Genomic DNA, 4,902 nt, shown 5'->3' with positions numbered 1-4,902 from the left:
TATCCGCGAGAGTCGGAGCGGGAGAGAGAGGGAGCGAGAGAGAGAGAGAGAGAGAATGTCGCGAGTGTCTAACCTAGGATAGTGGTGTTTAGTGTGGCGGCTAGGCTAGGCAAACCGAGAGTTGCTCGTCCGGTACGTTCAGTGTTCGCATCGCGCTGTCCCGGAGACGTTCGCAAAACGTATCTCGGCCAATTTTCAAACTTCCCGGTTCATCCGGGAACAGAAGAAAACAGTGCACACTGCTTCCGGCGATGCTAGAAAATTTTTTTATACATTTTTCATCAAGTTAAGAGTGATTTTTGAAACAGTGTCTATTTACTCAACAGTGATTGTGCTTCTGATATTCTTCTATGGAGAAAAAAGAAATTGTGGAAGGAAGGATTTGATAGAATTGGTATAAATTTTAAGTGAACTCTGGATATTGATAGTGAACATTAGTGATTAACGTTCTAACTTTTTTTGAAAAGTGTTTAGTGGTGGAACTGAAGAATTTTGAGAGAAAGATTGTTGAATCAAGTGAGATTTGCATAGTGATTTTTCAGTTTGAATTGGGCAGTTGTGTTTCGAGCTGAAATACAGACAGAGTGGCTCGAGCTGTCACGTGTGACGTAATTGCCCCGTGGTGGGTGTCGCAATTTATTTCGAAGACGTATAACGAAAACATTTCTTCAGCCGCCACCCCGCGAGGCGAGGGATTTCGGCAATTATTGTTTGAACCAGTTCCTTTCTCGTGCTTGGAACAACAAGAAATTGTTTATCAATTAAAGAAGGCTTGGTGCAATTGTGAGGAAGAAGAAAAAAAAAGAAGAGTAGTGGATTACTGTAGTAGTGACTCGAATTTCGAGGTGTCGATTTGGTATCTGAAAGTGGTCCAGGACAGGTGGATAATTTCACTGATTAAGGTAAGAGGGTCGTTCACATTTCTTCGGACACTCGGGCTTCACGAGCAACCCTTCGGGGCTCAGGGGCTGCATTGCGGTTTATAATTGGCTATAGACTTTTTTCTTTTTTTTTAGTTTCATCGATTTTTTTAATTAGGTTTGTGATCGTGGAAAAGTGTGTGATTTGTGTGGATGTTTGTGAAAGTGGTGTAGGTTACTGGTGAAAGTGTTCGAGCATTGTATCAATTGCTTCCAATTTTGTTTAATGTTCGCAATTACACCTTTTTAATGTAATACATCTCTGAAAAGAAACGGTTCTTGGATTGAAAGAAATTTCTTTTGCCTCAGATTTTGTTTAAATGACAAAAAATAGTTTTTAAAGCCGGTTTCTTTAATTCAAAACAAAATTTTTTCTGAGTGTGATGCTTTTGAATTAAAGGTTCGAAAATTAAAAAGCCATATAGAATTTTGATGTACTTTTGACAGTATTTATAACAATATTTTAACATTCAAAGAAATTTGTTTGATTTAGAGAAACAGTTTTTGTTCCAATGGAAACTTTTCTTCAATTCAAAAGGATTTTGATTTGTAAATTATTTTGGTTTAATTGATCAAAATGATGTTTTAAAACTGGTTTCCTAATTTCACAATAAAAATTTTTCTGAGTGACGTGCTTTTGAATTGAAGATTCGAAAATGAAAAGCCGTAAAGAATTTGCATGTACTTTGGACAGTATTTATAAAAATAATTTTAACAGTCATAACAATTTTTATGGCTTAGAAAAATGGTTTTTGTTCCAATGGAAACTTTTCTTTAATTGAAAATTATTTTGAAGCTATATAGCTTTTGGATGCACTTTCGAAAGTATTTACAACATTTATAACAGTATTTTTAACGATCAGATCAATTTTGTTGGCTCAGAGAAGTGGTTTTTGTTCCGATGAAAACTTTTCCTTAATTTAAAATAATTTCTATTTTTAAATTATTTTTGTTTAAATGAAAAAAATTTTCATAAATGACAAAGCCCTATAAAGTTTGGATGCTCTTTAGGAAATATATTACAACATTTATAACTTCATTTTTAATACTCAAAGAATCTGTTTTATTTTTATTCAATGAAAATATTTCTTTAATTCGAAATTATTTTTAGTTTTAATTTATTTTTGGTTTAGTGAAAAAAATTATGTTAAAGAAATGTTTTCCTTCATCCAAGACAAATATCTTTCTGAGTGCAGTTTAATTTTCAATCTAAGATGTGAATTTTCAACAAAAGGGCGAAATTTTTAAATGTATTTTCCGATTTTTAAAGTTATTTTTGGTTAAATGAAAAAAAAAATTGTTCGAGAAAAGGTTTCTTTAATTGAAGAAAAATATTGTTCTGAGTACTTAATTTAAGACTCCGAAAAAATTATTCGATTAAAATAAAAATTTCTTCAAATCAAAGAAAAATATTATTGGCTCTCAGATAAAAACTTGTTTAACTCAAACTAATTTCTTTTGTTTTAAGAAATCGTTTTTTGTTTTAATGGCAATTCCTCGTTAATTTAAAATTATTTATTTTTTAGATTTATGATTTTAGTTAAACATTTATTTTTTCGGTTGAAAATTCTTTTTTTTTTATTTGTTAAAAATTAGTTGTTTTCACTGAAGCTGAAAATTTAACTATTCCATTTTGGGTTGAAAATTGAACTATTTGTTTAAAAATGGATTTTTTTTATCAAAGTTCACTGCTGGACATTTTTTTCTAGACTGAAAAATTGATTGTTATTTTAAATTCAACTATTTTGTGGATAATCAGTATTTTCGTTGAAAAAGTATTATTTCAACCGAAAATTTAATCATGTATTTCATTTTCGGTTAAAAATTTACGTTATTTACTTGAAAATAATTTGTTTTCGGTTAAAGATTCTAAAATTTAATTGAAGATTCTTCTATTCGGTTGTCAACAAAGCAGTTTAAATTTCGATCAAAAAGAACAAATTCTTAACGAACAAACAATGTAGTTTTTGATATTTCAATTAAAAAAGGTGAATATTTTTACCAAAAGAGATGAATTTTCTACAAAATACACCAATTTAAAAGAAGTAGGTGTGTTTTCAACAAACAAAAAAAAATAGACTTTCATCCAGAGTGATGCATTTCAGCTAAAATTATCAATTTTCAACAAAACTCCAAATTTTCAACAAAATAATGAAATCTTCAATCAAAGAGATAAATTTTCAACTAAAATGATAAATTTTCATCTAAAATAATGAATTTTTCAGTGAAGAAAAAAAAGAGCATCCAAATTTCTCTAGACTGCAAAATTTATTGAAAAAATAAATTCAACTATTTTGTAAAAAATAAGTTTTTTTGTTGATGGAAAATTATTTTTAACTGAAAATTTAACTATTCCATTATTAGTTAACAATTGACATATTAATTAGAAAATTAACCTTGTTTATTTAAAAATAATTCAATTATGGTTGCGGATTCAGCTATTTTATTGAAGATTCTTATTTTTTGTTTGCTTTCAACTGTTTTTAATTTTTTATTTTAATCCTTCATTGCTTTGAATATTAACTATTATATGCTTCGTTGAGAATTACGATTTTTTGGTCGAAAATTCTTTGATCCAAAGAAAATTTCTTACAATCAAAAAAATATGATCTGTCTCTTAAAGAAATTTGATTTGAAGAAATATCTTTGATTCAATGTAACTGAAGTTCCGAATGTTCAAATAAACGAAATATTTTTCCCAATTTCTATTTTGCCCATGAATATTGTTCCACCTTTAATTTAAAATATGCATTATAATTCTGCTCCATTAATAAATTATTTCCAATATAAATATACAAACATTTTAGCACTTCATTTGTTTTCAAAGTCATCAGTAAAAAATTTCGTTCATTCCGGAATTCAAGCACATTTTGATTCGAAGAAATGTTTTTTTGCTCCAGAGATACTTTTTCTTTAATTTCAAATGATTTTTTTCACCCTGCAGTTATTTTCGCCTAATGAAAAAATTGTTACTAAGGAAACGGTTTTTTTAATTGAACAAATTATTTAGGCCCATCTAAAGTCAATAAAAAATATCAATATAACAAATGCAAGCAATTGATATATTCATTAATGAATTATTATCTCCAAAATGATTTGCTCAATTTAAATATCAAGTTGACAGTCCGCTTTGTCCAATTTAAAAAAAGGCAAAAAGCTATCTTATCACGAAAAGTAGTTAGCACTTCTAATCTGCGTGCATTATTCAAAACGTAACAAATCCAACTTAAAACTGCCACTCATGCCTTAAAAAGCTGTGATAAAAGTGAAAAAGAATATTATTACACTTTGCTAACACTGAGCAAATAAATATAATAATTCAAAGAAAAAAACAGTTCCTGTTTGAGCATTGACTCCTCATTGTTATTTTACCCTTTATTACAACAACTCGATTAAAATATATTATGAAAATTTCCAAAGATTGCCAAACACCTTTTGTTGGACCAAACTGATGTTGACAAACCGACTTTCTTGATTTAAGAAAGCTGTTTAGTTCTTTTGAAAATACTTTTTTATTATTGGTGGATCGGCATCAACAAGGTTGGTGCATATCACCTGAAATTGTGACGAAATATCTCTGCAAACAAGAAGTCTTTGTAAGGAAAACAATTAAGTTAATAATAGTGGATCGAGGCAAAAAATTTATTCTTGCCTAAATTAGTTAATTGTTCTTATCAATTCAATAAAAAAAGTCCATTTCATTTGTAGTATCTTTAATTTGTATGAACTTTTATGGTCTCAAAATATAGTATGACGTATGAATTATTTAACGATATTTAAAAATTTTAGTTCACAGTGACGACGATAAAAACGTGTCATCTGATATAATACTGATTAAGAAAGAACTGATAAAAAATATGACTGAAACATACCTGCCTCCAAATACGTCACTAATTTTTAATGCAAAAAATGTATAATCTGTTGATCGATTAGGTATAGACTCGAAATTATGTATGAAAGAAAATTGTTTTTTTTTTAAATT

General features: G+C 28.7%; 1 protein-coding gene across 5 annotated transcripts in view; it reads left to right on the top strand.

Moving 5' to 3' along the window:
* The window catches only part of LOC117179332 (ecdysone-induced protein 74EF), a 348,553-nt gene that overhangs the window by 92,683 nt on the left and 250,968 nt on the right, over nucleotides 1–4,902 (top strand). For 4 of the 5 annotated variants that reach the window (XM_033371006.1, XM_033371004.1, XM_033371005.1 and 1 more), the window contains exon 1: nucleotides 102–902. The exons of the other annotated variant lie outside the window; for it this stretch is intronic. The gene's annotated coding sequence lies outside the window, so the exon portion shown is untranslated. Of the gene's footprint in view, nucleotides 1–101; nucleotides 903–4,902 lie in introns of those variants that run through there. 5 annotated transcript variants of the gene reach the window in all.

Source organism: Belonocnema kinseyi, chromosome 9 (genome assembly GCF_010883055.1).
Source record: "Belonocnema kinseyi isolate 2016_QV_RU_SX_M_011 chromosome 9, B_treatae_v1, whole genome shotgun sequence".
NCBI lineage: Eukaryota > Metazoa > Arthropoda > Insecta > Hymenoptera > Cynipidae > Belonocnema > Belonocnema kinseyi.
The sequence above is the reverse complement of the archived record's forward strand: the minus strand, read 5'-3'. Positions and strand labels throughout refer to the sequence as shown.